The sequence below is a fragment of the Stegodyphus dumicola genome, chromosome 7 (assembly GCF_044657685.1).
Source record: "Stegodyphus dumicola isolate Sdum_Otavi_A_Nest chromosome 7, ASM4465768v1".
In the NCBI taxonomy this organism is placed as follows: domain Eukaryota; kingdom Metazoa; phylum Arthropoda; class Arachnida; order Araneae; family Eresidae; genus Stegodyphus; species Stegodyphus dumicola.
The window spans coordinates 77,979,365-78,003,893 of NC_140774.1; the positions used below are offsets into that span (position 1 = coordinate 77,979,365).

General features: G+C 33.5%; 1 protein-coding gene across 2 annotated transcripts in view; it reads left to right on the forward strand.

The window, feature by feature from the left end:
• The window catches only part of LOC118197238 (uncharacterized), a 403,557-nt gene that overhangs the window by 38,281 nt on the left and 340,747 nt on the right, over positions 1 to 24,529 (forward strand). The window contains exon 1 of one of the 2 annotated variants that reach the window (XM_085820508.1): positions 20,189 to 20,927. The exons of the other annotated variant lie outside the window; for it this stretch is intronic. The gene's annotated coding sequence lies outside the window, so the exon portion shown is untranslated. Of the gene's footprint in view, positions 1 to 20,188; positions 20,928 to 24,529 lie in introns of those variants that run through there. 2 annotated transcript variants of the gene reach the window in all.

Below are 24,529 nucleotides of genomic sequence, written 5' to 3' on the forward strand. Positions count from 1 at the left end.
AGTACCATGATGCAATAACTGGCAATAATGACAACGATGTTGAGACATACATTCAGATTTTTTGTGCTGGCTAGACAAACAATTTAAACAAAGATTATTTTTCCTAATAAATTGATTTCTTTTTTTGACAGTTAGTGCTTTAAATTTAGGGCATTTGAAAAGAAAATGATCTGATTTACACATAATACATTTGATACTTTTGTTCACAGAAAATCTTTTAACACTAGATTGAGTTTTTTCCTTTCTTTTTCGTGGAAAATTTCTAAGGAACATCTATCATTTATAAATTGAATAAACATTTCAAAAGTAGGAAATTCCACTTTTGCTGAAAACTCAGACTATTGTTTACATGTTCCGTTGTCAACCTTCTGTAATAAAATATAAATTAGCCAGACATCCCTTTCATTAGCTTTTGGATCAATAGATTTTAAACCTCTGATGATTTCATCAGATTTATCGGCAATTTTTCGTAAATTACTTGCATTTGCATTAATTACACAAGATTGATCCATGAAAGTTTTTATTAGTGATGTGACAATTTGTTTTTTCTTATCATACCTAGATAATAATTTTCCCCAGGCTTCCATATAACTATTTTCTGAAATGGGAATATGTTTAATAATAGAAGCCGGTTCATCAGTTAATAAACCCTTTAGATATAGTAATTTTTGAATGTTGCTTAAATTTTCATTGTTATGCACTAATGATACATATAAGTCCTTGAAAGACATCCAGTTTCTGTAATTACCATTGAAGGATTGCATATTTATTCTCGGTAATTTAAAATTATTAGCAGTATTTGTAGTACTATAAACTGGCATTTGACGTTCATTAACATGAGTAGTAACTTGCGTATTAACAGTAACATTTAATTTCTCAAGTTCTTGTTGTAGTTTGGCTTTGGTTTCATAATATTTTTTGTCAAATTCTTCCATTTCAGAACTTTCCGGCGGAAGTTCTGCGTCTGCCTTGTCAAAATCAGAATAAACGCTTTCAATTTTTTGAAGTTTATTCATTAAATCGTGTTTTTCGAATATTTGCTTATCATCATTAATGAAATTTGAAATTCTGCTAAGAGCAGCTTTCGCTCTACCTTTTGCAATCTTAACCTTGTCTCCCATTACGACGTAATGGTGCAATGAGGAAAACCAAAGTCAAACTTGTAAAAAAAAAAAAAAAATACTTATCTTGGTCTTTAAATGAAGGTCGATGCTAAAAGTATCCAGTAGTATACCATACTATACCGAATGCAGAGTTGCAGTGCTGACGAAACCGAAATCAAAATTCCTTTAATCTCGCCGGTGCCTCCAGAATTTAATGTTGCGATGTAATGTGAAGGAACTAATTACCCGTCCTCGTTTTAAACACAAACTTATATTAAATAATTGTACAATACAAGTATAAACAAGAAAATGACATATAAAACGTATAAACACGAGAACAGAACAAAAATAGTGAAAAACAGACAGCATTATAGCTGCCTTGCGAATGCGTTCGTCTGAGTCTGACTGTTCAACTGAATTCAATGTTCTTTGGCATAGTTCCAAAAGCGAAAGAGTCAGGTTGAGTTTTTCTGTTCCGGCGCACCGGAACAAACATTATAATATATAATTAGTCTTCTTCATTTCTACTACCCTTCAACTTATCCGTAAATAAGACGAGTGTGCAGCTGACTCGCTGGAATCATAGACTGAATCCCGTCTGGATTGTTTTGCTGTAATTGGCCGGTTCTTGTATTAGGCTGGCATGAAATTCAACGGTTAGAAAGGAAGGCTCGGCGTGACCTTCGCAGGTGTTTGTTAGCTTCATTTACGGAAAGCTTCGCAGATCTAAGGAAAGCATCTACGGAAAGCGAAGACAAAAGTAAGATGAAAACAATCACTACGTGGGCGATTCCATTTTAAAATTTAGGGGAACTTGTTTTCTAAACTGATTGGGGAAGGGGAGGATTACTCGAATCTATATATGTAAGGTAAAAAATATGTAAGTCAGCTTTATAATTTAATTTAGTAACAGCCTTTTAACTGCTCTTTTTTAATTTGATTGTTTCCTCTTTATTCTAAAAATAACAACATTTCTGGAATGCTCCATTTCTAGATTAATCTATGACACAAAGCTTGCGCAACGCTGATGATGTACTTATTTCGGAACCTAAACTCTGAGAACTGAAACCTTTCTTACGTAAACCAAAACCTTCTTCTTTGGTGAGCTGCCATATTGAATGAATGCGCACTTCGCCATTGTCTCTGTTGCTGCTCGGAAGCCATTTCATTTCGCTGTGTTCTCTTCCTATCGCAATAGTATTGAGAAATGTAAATGTTCTGAAAACAGGCACGATTAGAGTGCCAAGGGAAATGTAAATTTAAATAAAAATGGAATTTAATCTGCCTCGAGTGTCAAGGTTTCTATTAATTATGGATTAGTATTCTATGCAATCAGAATTCTTCCTCTTCGGTATGAATCTAAGTTCTACGCCATGAACATGTGCTACGTGTTTTTCTCTTTCTTATCATATATATACATATAAATATATATATTTAAATTTTCAAAACCCGGCTCTAAAGAGCTAGAGGGAAAAGGCACAAGGAAATGTGGTATTTCTTTCAAAAGACAAAGTAAAATGCTGGAAAAACAAGTGGCAGAGAGCATGGCATGATATCCAAGATTAGTTATAAATTATGGTGGAAAACATAATGGTTAGTGTTGTCAAGATCAATAAGCGTTTTAATAAATACAGAGATCATGTAACGTTCATGTAACGTTTGATTAGTTCACGTAACGTTCATGTAACGTTAGAGATCATGTAACGTTAACGTTCCTATAAGAATCCTCCAAACGAGAAAATAAAATTTGCTTCACAAATTAATGTTTGTTTCGAAACAGCTGATCCTTTATTTTCGCATAGGCTCATTTATATATAGAGGTTGACCATCGCCCTTAAAAGTACTTAATGGTAAACACCCATGTTGAACGTCATTAAGAAAGAATGAAGACGACAGAAATCGGATGTGTTTTAACAGGAAATTAAGGAAAGAGATTTCAGATGTATTTTACCTCTATAACACTTTAAAAAAATTTACTTTGAGAATACTTCAAATCATTATCACGAATTTTCAGTTTTAAATTAAATCCTAAATTAATATTTTCCCTTTTGAATATGCAGCCATTTAGAAAAAAAAAAAAAAGTATTGGCATTTCCATCTATTTGTGTTCTTATTTTCAATGAAAAATAATCCGAAGAATTCAACTTCAGTGAAAAGTCCGAAGAATAGTATGTCTGTTTGAGACAAATACGACCAAAAATAGTTAATGTCATTGAAAATAAAACAATTCATTAACCTAATTAATCTAAGAAAGGATCTCTTCGTTTCACTTCATAGATAGTAAATAGTGCATTTCAGGAATTAGGCGGTATTTTGACGTGTTGCTTTTCTGTTCTTGATGCATCATAACGTTGTCACCAAAATTTACCAAAATTGGCACTGACTTCAAAGCTCTCGATTTGCAGTTTGCTTGCAGAGCAAGTTTACTTTCTGGAGCCAAATGAAAACTAACGACCATTACTGCCGCGGAGAATTCTCTACCATGATTCATTAAGCCTGAGAATGGCGGAATTTCGGTGATTCCCATCCAAGTAGAATGAATATCATTATTACTCTCGTTGGCAGACGGTGCGGGCAGACATGCAGGAACCACCACAAGCGTAGTCGTAACCGTAGTTGTCATTTTTGACGGGGTGGGAAGCGCGGAAGGGGGCGCTGGATGGGAGTTGATTCGTCTGCGTGATGAATGTTCCAAGGGAAATGGGCACGATCCGCGAGGTTATTGCAGAGCCTAGGAATGCGCAGAAGCATTACGCATGGCATTTATTGCTACATGTATATCCAGCCCGAAGAATGTGTCTTTTCAAAACAAAATGATTCTTGTTCCACATCTCTTATGTATATTAGCAACTGGTCAGCTTAACTTTGAAGGTCTGAGATTACAATAGTAACTTACTCAGACCGAACCATACATTCGTGATTGATCAATCTTATCTATTTGAAATATTTGCCACAACAGGTGTGATATCATTCTAAATTCAAAAAGCTACATTTAATATCAAATTAAAAACATTTCAGACTAATACAAAAATAAAATTGAAATAAAAATTAAAAATAACTATCAGTAAAGTCAAACAGTCCTTTGAATCCATCTTCAAAAGTTACAAATTTTATCTAGCAATATAACGTTAATAAAAAATATATGGCAAATATGAAATCAAAAATCTGAACTCAAAATTTTAAAAAATGGACGTGCATTACTAGGGAAATAAAATGCTGATCTGTTAATATTGAAAATCTCAAATTATGTAAAAGAATTTCATATGAAATTCAAAATTAATTCCTTTTGTTAAGAATTTCTTGCATATGTAGATAACTTTAATGACATTGTGTGCGAAATTGTAGTTTTTTTTTTTTTTTTTTTTTTTTTTTTTAAATAATAACACATGGAAACCTAAAGAAGCAAACTTTTGCTGGAAAAATAAGGCTATAGGGGCAAGTCTATTTAATATTGAGTTAATGGCTATCTCGCGAAATTGACGAGATATTCGCCAAGCAGACGAGGGTTTTGGCGACTAATTTTTTGTTGCCAAATTTGGAGAGAAATCGTGAAATGGTCCAAATTTCGCGACCATTTGGCGATATTTAGGTCTGGCTTCTGTATAACTGTAATGGGTAGCAATCTCTTGGCGGCTGGGCAAAATTTTGTAAGAGAGGGAAGAGCCATCAGTTTTTCAAATGTTCTTTAGTTCAGCATGACATTGTTAGTTTGAGAGATCTCCGTGTGAGCTACGTCCTTTAGATGTGATTTGCATTGTGTTGAACGTTCTGAGTAGTTTGATGTGTAACTACTGATTGTACTCTTTTATACTTTGAAGAGCTGTAGGAGTAATTTTGTGGAAAGTTCCAGAACTGTGAATTGTTTCTTTTGGCAAAATAAATTTTATCAAGCTATCATCAATTATGTGTGCATTCAATCGATTACGAACCCGTACGTACATAACACTTTAAAGCAACACTTTAAACGTAATGAACTAAAATTATTTTTAAGTTATGTAACTAAGTTGCCTTAATCCATGAAGAAAGTAATAGTAAGAAATTTGTTGATAACGTCACGGTAGAAATCTATTTCCAGTGGTATGCAATTAATGCTCTTCTAATAAAGCTCTTCGTTGTTTGCGCACCAGCCAGACAAAAATATTTGTGCAGTATCTCTGAGATGAATGTTTCAAACCTTAGACATAATATCAACAACTTCACTAATAATATTATAGGAAGCAGAAATAAACTACACTGCATGGATATTTAGCAAAATATTGTCAAATAAAATATTTATAGCTGGTTCGCTGTTTTCTCTTACATATTTTGTACTTAGGTTAAATAACAAGTTTTCGTGTTGAGGAGCGTAATACTTCGTTATAGAAACAATTTTTGCATATTACATTAGCCCTAAAATATTTGTAAAAATTATCCAATATGTATATTATAAATTAAATGCACTTAAAATTACACCAATAAAGGCATTATTAAGTAAAATAGAGATTTAAACAGTTAAGAATTACGATCATTGTTTTAAATACGATAAGCTTGTCAAGCAACGTAGTTAATTTGAGTGATTGACTCAATAAATTGGTCACTGCAATGAAGGCTGCTTACGAAGCTTATGTAAAAGAAGGCTTTGATGGAGTACTTTCTAAGGAGGTGGAGTACTTTGATCGTGTTCCATTTTACACTGAAAGAAAAATCACGAAAACAAATATGCAGCCAGTTCATCTGCAGAATTCATACCCGGGTCAGTTTACTGTTGTTCAACATGGTGAGTACATTAAAATTTGAAAGGTAACTGTGGTTAACCACTTAAAAAAAGTTAAGGTAATATTTTTTTTTTTATAAAACAGATATATAACTCTTTGTAAACTAAGTTAAGCAACGGGACTAATTTTAACCTATTATTACACAAGTTAAAGTGAGTTTCAGTTAACAGAATTTTTCTTAAATCTTTGAAGTAATAAAAGACTTTCTATCTTAAATAACTCTTTTAAAGTAATAAAAGATAGATCATAGTTAGTAGTAGTGCTACCGCAGGTCAGGTTTAAGACCTGTAGATACCATTTCTACATCCATAAGTCAAACTACAAGCAGAGATACTCAGCATCCGAAGAACAAGACTCTGCATTCATCCATTCTTCCGGTTTGCACCTCCACAATTCCACCCAAGCCAACGAACAAAAATCTTCAACAACCGACAATGAGACCCTTTCTGCACGTCATGTCTTATTGACTCAGGCAAAGGCAGTGAAGTGACTGTTAAACAGCCACCCGGCCCACCCCCTTTGTGCAGTGCGGCGCAGATCAAACAGAAGAAGGACTCGGAAAAGATTTTTCATTAAGTTCCAGCCGTGAAAGCCACCTTGGGACTAATTTTATCTTTTCTCCCGGACTTTCTTGCCGATGTGAATTAAGGCGCCTTTCTCGCCTAACATCTGTTAGAGGTCTTTGTGACTTTCCAAGAGATATTGAGTTTTATTTGCTTAGATCGTTAATGCTATGCAAGAAGAATGCGTAACATTGTAGACAAAAATGTCGTTCTTTCGCTGGTGAAATGCGAAGACACGTTTCTGTGGAAGTACCCGGAAATTTTAATATCCCTTGCTTAGTGGCTTACTATGCTGCCTCGTAACCCGCATAGATATATCTCTGCATTTAGTAAGCCAACAAGCAGGTCATTGGCTTCTAAAGTAATAGCTGAGAATGAGCTGCCTAGAATAGCCTGCTGCTGAAAAAAAATGAAAAATTATCCTTTCACGAAAGCTTATATTTTCCGCTTAATTAAAAACACATTTCAGAAATTTTGTAAGGAATCTGTGAACGAGCTGCTGTATTGTAAATTTCAATGTTTATCCAATATAATTTTACATATTTTGACATAAATATGTGAAAAAAAACATATTTGAAACAGATTTAAGTTTCAGTTTTTTTAATTCGAATGCTTACTTTTTGATTAAATTGTTTATTGAAACTGACACTAAAAATATGAAATCATCTTTTTATTAACTTCAGTGTTTATACGAATGGCTGTTGATTGCTTTGTTCCTAAACAGAGTCGTTCGTTCTTATCTTGACCCTAAAAGATTTCTTAAAGGCTTTATGAAATTTTTAATATGTTATAAGGAATTTTCTTTGGAACCTGCTTTCGTGGTGTAACGGTAGTACACTCGGCGCGTATTCGAAAGGTCCAGGTTCGAGTCCCAGTGTGAGCGTTGCACATTTTTTATGTCTCCTTCAAAATAACCTAATGACTCCAAAATGTATTTGAAGATATTTTAATAATTTTTAAGATTAGTAAATTAAATCATAGGAAAATATCTGTCATAGCAATTTTTAATGTTAGATTTCAAAAGAGTAATATACATGTTAAAGCAGAAGTGAAGTGACGCTAAGATCTAATGAGTATTGTTTAACTAGAGTGATTTGGCAACCACGAGTGAAAAAGAACAACGTGCAGAGCTAGCGGCTATTGACTGAGTGCGTGCTGGTAGCTTAGGTTGGTGAAACAGATGTATGTGGATGGCAAGCGTCTCCATTCGAGTAAGAATATCTAAGTTCTCATGTGTGCAAATATCTGTTAATAGATGTAATAAAAATCTACAGTCTATTGAATTAAGTGTTTGAATTTCATGAATATCTATGTACGTAAATTCTATTCTCGAACAAAGATATGGAGAAAAACTTTTGATTGATGAATTCATTCAGAATCATGGAAACGGTTTAAATAATATGAAAATTTTTTAATTAACTTTCAAGCCTTCGTATATTAAAATTTGCCCGGAAGGACTATTAATTTCGTTTTGGCATTTTGCGTCGATTCATTACAAGCGTTATTTCACTTTTCAAATTGTAGCCACCAAATATTATCGCCCTGTGTTATGTTTAAAGAAATTAAGTAATGAAGAATCTGCATAAATGTATGTATGTTTCTCGCATTGTGATAAAACAACGCTACATAGATCCATCGAATTTTTAATAACGTACGTTTCCTCCCGAATACGGGCATCCTGAAGCCCAAATTTGGAATTTATTTTATTATCGATTTCATATTTTATAAACCTTTACCAAATTTTTGATTAACAAACTCAAGGATTTCAAAGCGAGCAATGGCAACACTGTACGAAAAAAAAAACATTTTTATCTACAGCGCGCGAGACTGTGTATCGGAAATTCTAAAGATATGCTCATTTTAAAATTATTTTACGATATTGCTGTTGAACTGAATTTTATGGTTTGAGTTCGAAGAACATGATGTTATTATCAATTTCTAAAATAAATGACGATTGGTTTCGCAAATTGGGTTTTCAAAGTTTTTTAACGGGGGTGGAAGGTGTTGGTTTAACTTCCGATTATTTTTTATTATTAACGCTTTTGTTGATATATTATTCTCCTCCCCCTCCCAGTTGTTGTAAGATCGCGTTTTTAAATTTGCATGTTTAACGATCGACACAAAAGTTGTATGTGGAGAGTCATTTTTTACATCTTGTTGTTATTTCTGTCATTTGTGCAAGCTGTTTTGTAAAAACAATAGAATGATAGTTTTAATGATAATTTCAACACTGCAAGTTTTTAAAATTTCAGATAAAGTCTGCTGTGGGAAATCAAAATAACGGCTTTCAGAAAATTATCATTGACCATCTGTTTAATTTTTCAAAAGCATTAAAATGCAAAATGAAGGCAGTTATTACTGATTACGAAAATATTATCATTATACGGAGTGTTCAACATTGAATGGAAGAGAAAGAAAGCATACTTGTGAACTCTGTAATTACTTTACTTTGATAAATAGAATTCACATTGAAACTACAGTTAGATGTTCTACCTGTGCCTTGCGGTGTCACGGCAAATATGTATGCGGTATTCAGTTCCTGGCACACTCATGATAGAATATCCGTTGTTAATGATCCGAGTACTTACGTTATCCACTGTTTCAGTTGTTGTTAAGTCTTGGGAAATGGAGGTACGGATACTTTGTCTTTAACGAATCCCTATAGGGAAAAAATCACAAAGGGGTTAAATCTGGGGTTTTCGGTGGCCAACAAAGCAACATCGTTTGACCCAACAATGGCCAATCCAACGATGGCGATAGACTATCGGTTCAGGTCTTGGAGTACTTTTTTTATGCCAATGTGGCGGAGTACCGTCTTGCTGCAGAATGATGCGAGAACTGTTTTCTCCGACTGAGGAAACAACCACTCTCATAGTACATTTTGGTAAATGCACCCGTTAATCGATTTTTTCACGAAGAAAAAGGAAAAAAAAAACTCAACTGTTGGAAATAGCGCAGAAAATGTCCCTCTTTGGAGAGTTTACACCACGTGGATTTCCCATACCCCCAAATCGTGAATTATGGTGATTAACTTTGCCAGAAATGTGAAGAGTGGCTTCATTCGTAAACACAAGTCTATTCGCGAAACAATCTACGTCTAGCTTATCTTGAAGAGTCTCACAGAAAGATATTCGCAGCAGTTTGCCGGAAGGTTGTCAACGTCTGTAGCATCTGTGTAGGTTTTAAAAAAGTTTCACATTTTTTTTTTTTTTTAACTAGTTCGATTTTGATTGCTATTCATCTTGAGCGCTTTCATAAACAAGCAGACCGTTCTGAAACTGTTTCACCCACTGTTCGATGTTCTGACGGTGAAGTGGTTCTTTACCAAATTTCTTGGGAAAATGTCTTTGAATGACGATAAACGATGATATTTGCGTATTCCAAAACGCAGTACGCTTTCTCCTGCATGGTTGGCACCACTTTGATTAAAGGTGCTTCTAGTGACGATTTCGTAACCGACTATTGCCAGACAAAATTTGTATAATTTGTAGCTTCAGAATTAATTTGTTCCGTCTTAATAATCATAATAATCTTAATCGTCTTAATAATCATAAATCAGCGCCGAATTTGTACTATGCTATTTTGTTCAATTCAACATGAAATAACTTGTAAACAAAAATCTAGTTGTGCACTACCAACTTATTTTTAATAGTTAACTGCTAATGAGTGTAAGTTGTCATTTCATTCAACGGCAAACAGCAATTAAAAGGGAAAATATTGCTTACCGTATGGCCCGAATCTAGCTCTTTTATACTCTGGGAACCAAACCCATAAGGACCTACTGTAGTCCCCCCTTTTGTTTCCAAATTTTGTAGTTCGAAAACCGTTTGTGTGTGGGAGAGGGAAAGAGGAATTTTGCAAATAATTTAATTTCTAAAGCACTCAGTTACAATAAGAATATAACACATGAACAGTAGTCATGGCTAAACTACAGGTAGTTATCGCAACATCATTTCTTTAAAAGAAAGCTACATTCCTATAAAAATACGTAGTAATATTAACATTGCACTATTTAATAAGATATCTCGATTGCAACTTCCCTATAACTTGAATCTCGCTCGTTCGTATTGTTGTCTCTACAACGTTTTAGACTTCAAATCATCCGTAAGGTGAATGTTCTGCTGACGAAGCAAACTCGTAAACTAAATGCAACTTCGTATTTGCTATGATTAGTCGGTTTTTGTATCAGGATGGTTTAAAGTTCAACAGTTAGAAGGGAAAGTTTCGGCATGACCTTCGCAGGTAGTTTATGGGGGTTTATTTTTTGAGTAAGACGAGAATAATCACTACGTGAACGAATCAGTTGTAAAATCTAGAGAAGCTATTTCTCTGAACGTATTGAGGAAGGAGTAAAATACGCAATAATTTTTAAAATTTTCGAAACCTGGTGCTAAAATGCCAGAGGTGAAATTGCGCGAGAAAATACGGTACTATTGTTTCCAAGTTTACAGGTTACAGGTTACAGGAAAATGAAAAATTTCTCATGAAAATTCATTCGACAGGTAAGTGAAGGTAAATTTAGATAAATATTGTTTGTGAACAAGGGTGTTTTGTCATTTAACTTTATGAATTGCTGATGCAATGAGAATTATTTTTGTGGTAAAATGCACGATACAACAAAGTTGTTTTAGTTGTTAGTGTTATTTTGTCCAATATCATTGTTGACAAATACCATGAAATCTGTGAAATGTTTAATGAGCCATTTCTTGATCACTTATTATGTAAGTAAATGACCGTTGGTTTTTAATACTTGTATTTTGAACAATAATTAATCACTAATCTTTGCATCTGAACGTAAACCCTTTTGAGGAACGCAGTGACCTCTATTGGTCTTTACAATGCTTTTGCCAGAAATGAAGTCTTGGAATTGTTCCACATTTGAGACTCTCTCTCCCATCTCATTTCCTTCTATACCATCGTCGTGCTGCAAGATTTTCCTCGTCTCGTAAGCCCCTGCTCCACGCTCCCTATTGCAACCTTAATCTCTCTCGCTTTGCAGCAAGCAAGCACCCTTTCCATCCTTCTATCTGGCAACTATTTGCCTTCCGACCAATCGGGAGGGCATTTAAAGGAAGATCTTGATCTTGGCTTTCATCACCGGTTGATGGGAAATCCCCGCTTTTCGATGTCTATTCAGAAGCTACTGCTCGGAATGTAAATAAGAGGTGGCTGTGCAAAGCTTGTGCGATTGTCTTCTTTTCTTCCGTTCTGGTATTCGTGATGCGAGCGTGAAGGGGATTATTTTGGAAAAGCTGTATGGCATTCCTCGGGTCATGATGAGCTCTCTATTTTCTCTCTTTCTCCCTGCGTGTTAGAGAGCTTGAGAAAAATGTTAAGATACACTTAAGAAGCATCGTGATTTCTGAAAATCCTAGACATATTATTATATTCCGTTGTCAAGTAGAAGGGATGGCTAAGACTACTTTTCATTGTTGACATGTAGTAATGATTGACTGATGTAATTTGCTAAAGTAATGCAAAGTAATAATGATGTAGAACTGTTCCGAAGTATGCTAGATTCCAAACAAATCAGGCACTTACTTAAAATGAAAATATCTTCTTTCATTCTCTTGTGGTTGCAACTTATAGATAGATTGCATTATTTTTAAAATTTTTTGGTATCTCAGCGTTGCCAAATTACTTTCCAACTCTTCAGCAAAGTTAATAGGAAGTCTGTTTCCGTGTGTTATAAGGAGATTGCATCATTTGATTTCTGCTGCAGTTTTCTTTATGGCAGGGGTTCTCAACCAGGGAAATTCTCCTCTGAGGAAAGGGTTCGTAGTTTCAGGAAGGAAATGGGATGAGACCTTTATTTAGCTGTTAAGTATTTATTTTTAGTTTATGAATATAGAAAACAACTTTTATATAGGTTTTAGTATTTATCATCATTTTCTATACTTTTTGCTGTTTAATTTATAAAATTAGATTAAAAATAGTCTAAATCTAAATAAATGCATGTGTATTTTATTAATTTTGGAAAGGACAGTGGGGATGATCTACTAGCAACCTTCAAAGGTGTGCATGGGGCAAACCAGGTTGAGAATCCCTGCTTCAGATCTATCCCACAATGATTTTGGTGCTGTTATTTAAAATTTCAAAAAATATTAAACTCTTTTTTTATCTGTTTTCTGAGCTTCAGTCCGAAATAAAGCTGAAGTTTCGGATATCTTATGGACTGCTTACTATCCCAACTTATTGAAGTATACATACATATTATGATATAGTTTTTTGCGGAAGATGAAACTAATTCATTTTTTAATTGGTAGAGCACCAGGAGTGCTAAACGCTTCCCATAGTTTTAGATACTCAATTACATCATACATAAAGGAGAAAAGCTAAGCCACACGTTGCCAGCAGGAAGGTGAAGTGGTGAGAGAGTAGGCGTAGTTACTTGCAGAACTATTTATAAGCTTTTAGTTTTTGTTTAAATCCTGAACAGCGATTGGGAAAAAGATTTCGCGCTGCGTTTACTGCAGGGAAAGCGTGACATAACATGATGCGCTATGGAGGTTTGAAGAGGGAATATATGAATTAAAATTATGAATTTAAAAGATCCCTCTTGTTAAAAATTTTCTGCATATTTTTACAGCTTACATACATATCATTTTCTCAGGTTCGTTGTAGCTTCTAGGTCCTTCGTCAATTGAAGTTAGCGTGAATCAATGCAAAACATGCAAGCAAACCTTTTTTTCTTTTTCTCCTTTCCTTTCTTTTTTTTTGTCCCCCTCTCCAATTTAAAATCTTTTCCGAGCTATATTGATTAACTCAGTTTTATAAATATTTTTGCCTGCTTGTTTCCTTTCTGAATTATTATTTCAGCTTTCAAACATATATGTTGACAGCTTTCGAAGTTTCTTACTTGTGCTACTGATACTTGTGTGATTTTTCTTACTTGTGCTTCTATTGGTATAATCCCTGGAAGCTTTCAAAATTTAAGTCCGATAAAGAAAACATTTTCATCAAAACCTAGAACTGCATTTATCTTTCTACGTTCTTATGTATTATCAATCAATGGATATTTGAAACTACTTTTTGATCCAAAAATGACCTAAAGTTAAACGTTACTTTGTTGCTGAAAGATATGATTTTGAAAGGAGACACTTATTTGTATATTTTTTATATAAATCAAGCATAGAAATTAAGCAACCATTGATAAGACATTTTAAACCAGCCATTTTCCTTAAAGGAAAGTGTGGCTCAGCTGATGTATACTCTGACACAGTCTGACATGATTTTCTGCATTCATCAAAATGCATTTTTTTTTAAAGAATCAAAATAAAAAAAAAAAGATTTTTAATTTTGATTCTATGGTATCTGTCAGAAATGTAAATTTTTTAATGTTAAAATAAAAATACTTATTTTCAGAAGGTAAATGTAGTCTCATACGAAAGCTGCTATTTATATTTATGGCCTTGGCAACAGCAAGTGTTGCTAAACGACCGCAGACAATTCCAGTCGAAAGTTTGATATTTTAAACATAACTGTTGAACATTTTGCCATTTTAGCGTGTTGTTTACAGTAAATGAAAAAGTTTATCTCTGGCAAAAAAAAAAAAAAAAAAAAAAGGAATTGACTCGGGAACATTGTCGTGCGGTTACTTTTCATAACTTTCGACGTGGATTATCAAGACAGACTGCCCCAATGAACTTAATTCTTTATACAGTAATAAAACACCATCCTACAGCACTGTAAGAAACTGATATTAACGAATTCATTCGTGGTCGACGTTCCCTCTAGGACGAATTCCATGGAGGTCGTCCAAAATCGGTTTTTGTGCCAGAAAATATTGATGCTGAGAGTGAACTGATAAAGCAAGATCATCATGTGGCATACCGGTGAGATTGAGGCATTTTTTGGCATTAGTATGACAAGCATAAATAAGATATTACATGAACATTTGGCCGTAAAAAAGATTTGTTCGTGTTGTATGCCACATAATCTGACAAACGCTCAAAAGAAGGCTCGTGTCGATTGGTGCAAAGAAATGTTGGAAAAATACGTTCAAGGTGTATCAAAGACTGTGTATAACATCTACACAGGTGACGAATCATGTATCTATGCATATGATCCCTGAACGAAACAGCAGTTGACTGTATGGGTCCTTCAAGGTGTGCCAAATGCAATAAAAGTTGTTCGTGTGGAAGAAACACATCGAAGCAAATGGTTGCCTGTTTCTTCGGCATAACTGGTCACGTGTCAACAGTGGCGGTAGAGAAATGCAGGAGTGTCAATTCCGAATGGTAGATGACCATCTGTTTGCCAGAAGTCATCAGAGTAATTCGAATAAAGCGGAAGAGGCGCATCTATCTTCATAATGACAATGCGAACTCTCACTCATCGGTTCAAACAAAGGAATTTTTGACGGGTCAAAATATCGAATTGATGGGTCATCCACCGTACAGCCCTGCTTTGGCCCCCAATAAATTACGTGGGCAGCGATTTGCGACAACCGAAGAAGCGGTTGATGCATTCAAAACGCCTATTTTGAAGTTACCTCAATCGGCGTGGTAAAAGTGCTTCGAAAATTGGTTCAAACGCACACAAAAGTGCCTTGATCATTATGGAGAATATTTTGAAAACAATAAAGCCAATTTCAATCATAAACATTAGTTGTTTTCATTATTAGGTCAGAAATATAAATAGCAACCCTCATATTGCACCTACACAAATATCTTAGATATAAGCTTTAAACACCGTAGAAGATGTACTATTGCTTGTGTATCACTAATAACCTAGTAATACGTTTTAAGCGTAATATTCATGCTTACCCTCATATACGTACTTAACATTCCCTCGAACCTCGGCAGATTAAAATTTTTATTTTATTTATTCATATTTTTAGTCGTCTTTGAATGAAAATGTGCACTGTTCCACAACAAAACATTAGATAATTCCGTATCTTAATAAGGAAAAAAAAGTAAGAATAAAACATCAAAATCTCATAAGTTTTCCTATCAAATGCAGACGCAATTTTAAGTCTAAAATATCTATCTACCAAATGGTAGTGCTTCGAAAAAGCCTAAAATATACATTATCTGTAAAATGTATCACAAAATGGTATTTTACAAAACAACTGCTTTGTTATCATATTCATTTTAGTTTCAAAGTGAAATAAATTGTTTAAGTCTGTGATTACGATAGTATGTATTTTAATTCAGTATTATCAGTAAATGTAATTATAGGGTGTCCCAATAAAAACATCGGATTTAATATGCCAGAAAGCATACTTTAATCTTATGAAAAATATTTTTACATACTCACAACAGGTAAACGTTCTGATTTTAAAATGTCGTGTTTGATTTGACCTGATAACAGTGGCATTTTATCATAACTAATATTACTGGCACATAGAGTTTCTTCCCGCCCCACGATTTCAATTATTTCGGGAGTCAGTATTTAGTAAATATAATTATAACGTATCCAACAAAAGCTCTGGATTTAATATGCGAGACGGTATACTCTTAAAAAAATGGGAAATAATTTTATGTAATTACAATAGGTTAACGTTCTGATTTAAGAATATCGCGTTTGATTTGATCTAATAACACTGGCATTTTATCACTGCTACTTCACATCGAGCTTCGTTGCAACTTAATTGACATGGAGCGTTACGTAAACGAACATATTTTGATAGTGAAAATTTTATTTGCAAGAATGGTGAATGTTATGTCTATTAGACTGCTAGAAAGCTTGGTGCAATCTTTGGACGTGAAACTGTACTTAATGAAGCAACAGTTCGCAGGATCATTAAGAAATATGAGGACACAGATTCGACAGCAGACATTAAATCATCACGCTCTTCATCTTGCCGCTCTGTTGAAAACAGCTGTTTTGCGTCACAGTGTTATTGCAAGTCCTAAAAGATCTGATTTTAAAGAGAAACATCGAAAAAAAAATTGAAGAGGAAACTGAACACGTTCCTAGCCACCTCGGATAGGCAAATACGTGAAAAAGTGATTACGAATTTCATCCAGAGAGCGCGGTGTTGCAGAACAAGTAGCAGAGGGCATATACTGTACATTATTCCTCATTCTCATATCGGAACATTTACTTGTTATAAATATGTTAAGATATTTTCTGAAAATAAAATATTTTATTGGACATATGAAATCCTTCGCTTTTGATGGGGTCACCTTATATTTCATCTAAAAACAGATAAAGCAAGTTTGAATTTTCTTCAGAACTCTATAAACTGTGCGTATGCGTTGTTTTTTCCTAATTTTTCCCATTAAAACGTTTCTTTTTAGGTTATTGTAATTGGAGGGAAAAACTAGTTGTTTAAAGATTAAACAATTAATAAAAATTAATTGTTCTATTAATTGTTTAAACAACCGAAAAAAGTGTTTTCAATTCTTTAAACAATTAATTTTTGTAATATTATCCATTAAAAATGCATTGTAAATGTTGAATGATTAATGAACAGTGATATTAGTGAAAGCTATTTTTCTCCGCTTTCCTTTTTGTTCTGTCAGTGTAATGACGTTAAATAAACAATGTTTTTCCTTTTCGGGGTATACATTATATATTCAAGTTGTTTCATTAATTTTTTTTCCCTCGTAGGTACCTATGGATTTAAATATACTAGAAATAGAGAGGAAAAATAAAGGTACCCTTTTTTGGCCGGGAAGGCGAGAAAGGTAAGATTTGCTGAAGAAGAGAATGCTTTTTAAGAACAGGGGTCCAAATAATATGCGGCTATTTTCCGTATCCGTAGTTTAGTTTAACCCGAACTATTTTTTGAAAGTCAATAATAATGTAAATAAGTTATAATATGTATATGAGAAATAGATGGTAACGGGTATAGCATAGCAAAATATGGCAACCCAAACAAACCAGTACCACATTCTCACGACAATCCCGATTATGAGAAGCCATCGGCCGAGCGGTAAGATTGCTGAATACTAGCAGTTCTGACCTGGGTTCAGTTCCAGGCGAACGGGCTGGCTGCATGCGCGTTTTCTTTGGTTTCCCCAAGTGTAACGTATGTACAAGCCAGTTTCCCTTAGAACGCCCTCCACAAAGGCTTCTCTTCCCTTAAGCAAATAGCCTTAGTGGGTTTTGTCGTAGTCAACTAAACCCGATTAGGAGCATAAAGACGCATATTAGAGATTTTAGCAGTAGTTTCTCTATTTATGCTCTGCTCTGATAGTTTTACTACTTTGAATATTCTGTCATTCAATGAAACTGTGTAGAATACAGTGCAGTTTCATTTATGTATTATTTCTTGAATATCAGGCTAACGTAAGAGAGCTGCAATGCAAAATTATTGTTAAATGCACCACGTAATGTGAGATATTATTTGTTTTCGTTTTATTTCACAATAGCCATGTCATCATACTCGTAATTTGCATATGTTATAAAGGTAAAGTAGTACATAAAGACCAAGAAAAAAAATATAGTATTCCAATGAAATTTAGGCTACAGTTCATTAAAGTTACAAGATCTAACAAGTCACATTTTCAAAGCTATATCGCAGATAATAATTTACAAAAATCAGTATGACGTAAAGCTACATCGAGCAACAGTAACAGCTCCTACACAGTAAAGAATTGAATTGTGCATTGGTCTCTGGGAAAAAGTTTACCGAGAGTTTCTATCCAGAAACTGACAAAAGTGCCTAATGTTGTTTAAGTACATGTTTCAAGCATGTTCGCTTTGATTGCATACACTGCGAACGGGCAGTTTAAGAAAACAATACTACGCCTGAAGAAGTCTCGGCTGAGTTGGGCTGCATGTAGCCAGACACCGCCTTTCTTTCGAGGCGAGTCAGGCGAGGTGTGGGATATTAGTCGTTTTTGCATTTTCTAGAATACCATCCTTAACGATGTCTTCGAACACATTTGTGTTCTTATGCATTAGTATTATGCATTAGTATGAATTGTATTTATAGGAGATATGAACTGTATTTAACGAGGTATGAACTTTATTTATGCATTAATTATGCATTAGTATGAACTGTATTTATGCGAGAAGACGATTAGTTTGCAACCAGAAGGCTGTTGTCAGTATTCATGATCTCATTGCAAGCAGCGACATCTATAATCTAAAACTTCAGCAACAGGCTGTGAGCTACCAACTCTCGGCAAACGACATTTTACTGAGCTGGTGGAGAAAATGTGACCCGTTGCAGTACTTCAACGCTTTTCAAGCACTGTAGATGTCACAGTGCAAACAGCTACAAACAGGCGGTAAAGGTACACAGGTAATTAGGTTTTAACAGCTGGAATTCGAGCTCCGAACCTTCCGATTGCTTGTGAAATGTGCTACCAGTTACACCACTGTATTATGCAGCAGAAAAGGCGAAAATTATTTCTAAAGGTATATGCAGTATTGCAAACTATTAGCCAAATTTCTCTTTTTTACAATGAAAAGTAAAATAGTTTTGAGTAAGTTTCAGCAATATGCAATATATTATTTTATCTTTAATTTACCTAATTACTGGATAGCAGTTTTATCTCGAAAGGAACTTCTTCCAATCTTGAATATTCAGCGTGTCTTAAAAATAATGAGTGATCACACTCATAACGATATACGAGTTAAATACTAAATTTCTAAACAGGCAGTTTAGAAAATGTCAAACATGATGGTATCTAAGGCCGCAGATTTTCTGAGCCCCCATAAGATCGATTCTCGAAACGATAGAATAAAACAGTAAATGAATAGATAATATTCAAAACGACTACATCCTAGTTGCCATTGAGTATTTAATTAAAAAATGAGAAGGAAGATATGCGAGAAATGGGCAGATTCCTCATAATTTAATTTCTTTAAATATAATACAGGGCAATAGTATTTGGTGGCAACAGTTTGAAAAGTGATACGTTATAATGATTCAACGCAAAATGCCGTTTCGAGACTAATATCTCATTCGGTACTATCGTTCCTTTTAGGTAATGATATTCTTTACATCTGCTACCTTTAATGTATTCAATCAAAATACGAATCTGAGAATTTCAAAGAACTACATTCTTTGTACGAATTGCAAACTGAACCGTAGCAATAGTTTGAAATTGGGTAAAAACATGTAAGTAATTAATAAAGAATCTCTAACATTAGTATAAGCAATTTAACTTTCAAAGCATGATCTTCGGTTTATGTGATAAGATCAGGCAGCATTTTTGAAATGCTACCATAACGAAAGCAACATTCAAAAAATGGCAAACCTTGTCATAAAACACGAGGAAGTAAAAGAATCGTAGATGTATTTATAAATCTTACATTAAGTAAAAGAAACATTAAGTAAAAGGATCTTATATGTAATTTGTTGTTTTCCAAATTATTAAAAGGGATTCAACAGTTAACTGAGAATAATAATTTTTTTAAACATATGTAAGCTGATTTTTTGTGTATTAACTTTACATCTTAGAATGAAAAAAAAGTATTTCAACTGTAAGTATTACCTAACCACTGACTTCATTAATATAAAGGTAGTCTAAGTATGTGAATACTTGTGAACCTCAATCCTTATCTTATGTTTACTTACTGTCAAAACATAATTTCCTATCCATAATATTTAAAACTAATCTTCCGCTTTGTATGTTAATGTGCTTCATATATGTCAAAGGAAACAAATATTGTTTGGGTTTTGCCTTTTTGTCTACCGTTTTCCCCAGTTTGTCGATTCTTTCATTTTAAGAAGAAACGGCTGTAAGATGGTCTTGTCTGACGCCACAAGATGGCGCTAGCGATTCAACCTCACCTTACAGTGTTGCCGTACGAAGCAATAAAAAAAAGGGAGCGGCATGGTCCGTTCATTTCGACACGCTATATTCGAGATCAAACCATCAGCAGATACCGGTAGATGCGGGCTGCGATCGAGATATCTGTTCTAGTCATCGCTAGTCGTTATCTTTAATAACCATTTCACAAAATCCGATAAACTGGAATTTGTTCTCGGTGAACGTCTGCTTTGTGCTTATTTTTTTATTTCATTTTCATTTGGAATAACTCATGAGATGGTATTTTAATAATGCCTGGAATATTAATCTTCGATTTCACGTGGAATAATTGTTCTTAGAAACAAATAAGTGGTCATTCAGAGATAAAACCGTTTCAGTTTCAGTAACCACGTGAACTTTAAACAGAATGTGAGAATTGACAAGTTTGTTTTTAGAGGTAAATGGATATGAGATATAAGATGGAAGCTCGGTTAAAACTTATACCGTAACTTTGCTCTCAGATTTCATTAGAAAATTAACTACTGTTGATAATTTAGATATGTTTATGATTTCGAAGCATTAAAACAGCGCTTTTTGGTTATTATTAGAGCGTAATTTTCGAGGAAGCACTGAAAAAAGCGTCAGTGATTGTCGTGAATCTTGAAAAAAAAAAAAAAAAAAAAAAAAAAGACAATGTTTTTACAGAATTTGCTTACGAAAATGTCCGCATTTTTTTCCATATTGATCTACGAAAAGTGATCTGAAGTGATCTGGATTACAGGAATCAGATAACAAATACTGTTTTCAAAATGATTACTCGGAATACTTACTACTTAGACAATCGCTAAAGTAAGTTTTTTTTTTTTTTCTTCCAGTTTCATTTTCACTTTCTTTTCGATTGCTTTTTTTTTCTCTTTTTTCTTCCTTTTTTTTCTGTGTGTGTATGATACTGTATTTCTAAATGCTGTATTTCTTTTTTCACCCTGCAGAATACAGATGTTTCAGAGATTGAAGATTTTTTTAACCATGATCTTTTTTATTTCAATTGCATTTTTCGATAGCCTTCATTTCTTATCGATTCTAACACTTTTGCTTCTTAATTCTATACAAGCGTTCTAATAGTTATCAAAACAGCAATTCTTGCACTCTGAGATCATTATTGGATATAAATATGTAATTGTTTCAAATAATTTAGAATAAAGTGCTTCAGAAAAAATGCATCAAATGAAATATTAAACCTGTTTTACCTGTGCAATCCATCACGTGGTATAACTAGATAAATTTGTTTCATTTTGTGTAAAACATTAATTGTAGTACGCAGTATAATTGATAGTAGTACGCAGTATATTCTTGAACTTATTTTTTTAATCTGTTAGCGGCATGGTCCATTCTTACTTCACTGGACTTGAAGAGTAGTATGTCTCAAAGACTACTGAATTTTCTACCATTCACTGAAGTTATTTTAACCATCTAACAATCTATTTTGTACAACTTATATTTCCGTAACTACAACAAAAATATCAAGATCAATGATTTTTTTAAACCGTGGATCAATAGTTTCATCAATGAAGCATTGCTGATTATTTTACCGTTTGAATGATTTTTTTTTAATAAATTTGCGACAATTTCTTTTTTGAAACATTATATTGATTATTTCTTCTTATTTCTGCTTACATAAAATTCAGATAGAAATAATTTATCTTTTTACTGAGGAATTTATGCAGTGCTTAAATGATTAATAATGGAAGGTTGCCATATTGTGCGTAAAAGTGCTTTGATTACTTTATGCAATAATAACTCGGTTATTTTCAACACTGGAAATTTTAATTCGAAATCGTAGTATATTTTGCCTTCCTAAAAGTAGCCAAACTAAAAAAGGGAAAGAAAATTAAGCAAATATACTTCCCTTTCCTCGTCTCTTTTTAATTATTTAGATTGAGTTTTTTATGTAAGATATAAAGAATCAGAAGCGAAACGTTATACGCATTTATTCTTTTCAATTTATAATTGTTTGGAGTCGGTAAGATACTGAAGTTGTAGTTTCATTGATGGTGTATAAAATGGAATTTTTTTACCTGAAGACAGATTTGGCAGAATTCTAAGCAATTACGGGTGAATAGTATTAGATGAATCTTCGCTTATTTTGGCCTTTTGATATAGTATAAGAATTCATGTCGTAATAATTTGTTAAATCGAGAAAAATCGTTTTAAGAACATCTAATTTTATGACTGGCGTTTCCGAAATTTCACTTTTGAAGATTATAAAAATTATTGATATTTATTAAGAACTAAAATTACGGTTTTTGACGTTTTCCTTTCTTCCGGCGTGAAGTGGGATTTTTTTACGAGAAAAACTTCGTTGTCACACGTTATATTATTATTATTATGTTTGTTGTCGTACTTCCTTAACGCTAATTTTTAATTCAGAAAGACTTTTGGAAGAAGAAATTCTAACGAAAAATTTATTGTATCTGCATATGACACGCAAAATAAATAGGAAATTAAAAATTTCTTAATTTTAATTTACAGAAGCGAACTGCGCTGAAATTCAAACTTGTGGGAAGTCATAAAAGGGCTTTTTTCTCTTCTTAAATGCTGAAAAAAATAATGCTCACGTTACCGCTTTTGAAAACCATATAATAGTTAGATCGTGTAAAAATTCAGTTTAGAAAACATGTTTATTTTGAGAATCGGGAGATCTTGTTTTACCCATTGTATTTCTTGAACACAAAATGGAATTAAAATTCAAAGTATTATTTAAAATACGTTATTTTTTAAAATAAAATCGAAGGCTTATAAGTTACTTGCATTCTAAATGTTGCCATACGATTTTATCATTGTCACTAGATTTAGCTTTTATAAAGACCACAATGTAGAGCAGTATTTGATTTAATTATTCTTACAGTTAGTGATGCAAACATTTATTTGCGTTGCGTAGAAATATAATTTCACTGAACCAATTTATTAGTTGCACGGATCTGTACCATTGTTTCTCATGCTGATCTTATAGTCAGTTTTATGTGCGGAAATTGAAAGCACCCGTCCATCTTCACAAAAGTATCACAGTTTGTGATAACGCCGAAATAACACCATTCGAAACGCTTTTTGTTAACTATGACAAAGGAGAAATGTTAACCAAATTTAGTGCAAAACGGTAATAAAAGAAACATACCTTGTTCTCATGTTAAAAAATTGTACACTAATAAAAGCAAAATACTTTTAAAACGTGAAAGCTAATAGAAAGATCTTAGCCATGCAGAAGGCAGTCACTTCATTTTCGACCTGAATTTAGAGATGGAGCGGAATTTTGCGGGATGAATATGAGCAGAAGGAAATGAAAACCGTAACTAATGAAAAATATTTTCGAGAATTAAAAAAAAAAAAAAAAAAAAAAAAAAAAAAGGATTTCAATCCCCCTGGGAAATAAAACTTGAGAACATTTGAGACAATTCTATGGTATTTGCATGATAAAATCAATCTGACGCAGCTCATCAGTGGATAAGCTTTACTGGGCAATAGGAAGTTGGACCCTGGTCCAAATCAAGATGGCAATTTTGTGGTTCTGCACCTGCGCGACATGAATATGAGCCAATTTAGCAGGAAAATATTTTTTTCGAAAGGCCCCATCCCTCAGGCAGATATCCCTAGTATGCTTTGCCATAATCTAAACAAATCAGTTATTTGTTTCTGTATTATTTGCGGACAATAGAATATATAGGCTATATAAGCAGTGAATCTAAGCGTATGTATTGTGAATATTAAGTGTTTTGTAAAATCACATTTTAACGAAAGGAAAATTAAAATTTAACTTAGAACATAAAGTTGATGAGCATATGCTGTAGAACTCTCTCATGTATCTGTCTTAAAAAGTGAATACTTCTAGCATTTTCGTTAATCAATGTAAAAATCTCAGTAATATAAGATTTAGATTTTACACTTGGTACATTGAAATATTTACATTTATCACAGCACGAGTTTTTGTTGCATAGTTTACTCGATAAAAGGAAGCTTAGATTAAACATGTTGCAAAATCAGCAGAAAAAAAAAAAAAAAAAGGAAATATGTATTAATAGGTGGGTATCAAAGCAAACAATTAACCGATTCAATAACCGGTTTATATTTTAAGAAATTTTGATGCTGTGTATCTGAGCAAAAACATTTTAATTTATTTTTATGCATGTCGAAAATTATAAGCAATATCTCTGTATATATTGCAAAAATTACCCAGCTATTCGATAGAAATATATTTGTTTCAAACCCATTGAGTAGGCTGTCCAGTAAAATAGAATCCTATCTACGTCTTAAATCACTTTTGCTGTAAAGTAGATGTATTTCTGGCATTTTCTCGTCCAAACGAGAAGGTGTTAATGACTCTGACTGCCGTACTGAAGGGCCCCGCTCGGATCCCGGGGAAGGCATTGACGTAAATTGACTGTCCCTTCACATGAGGC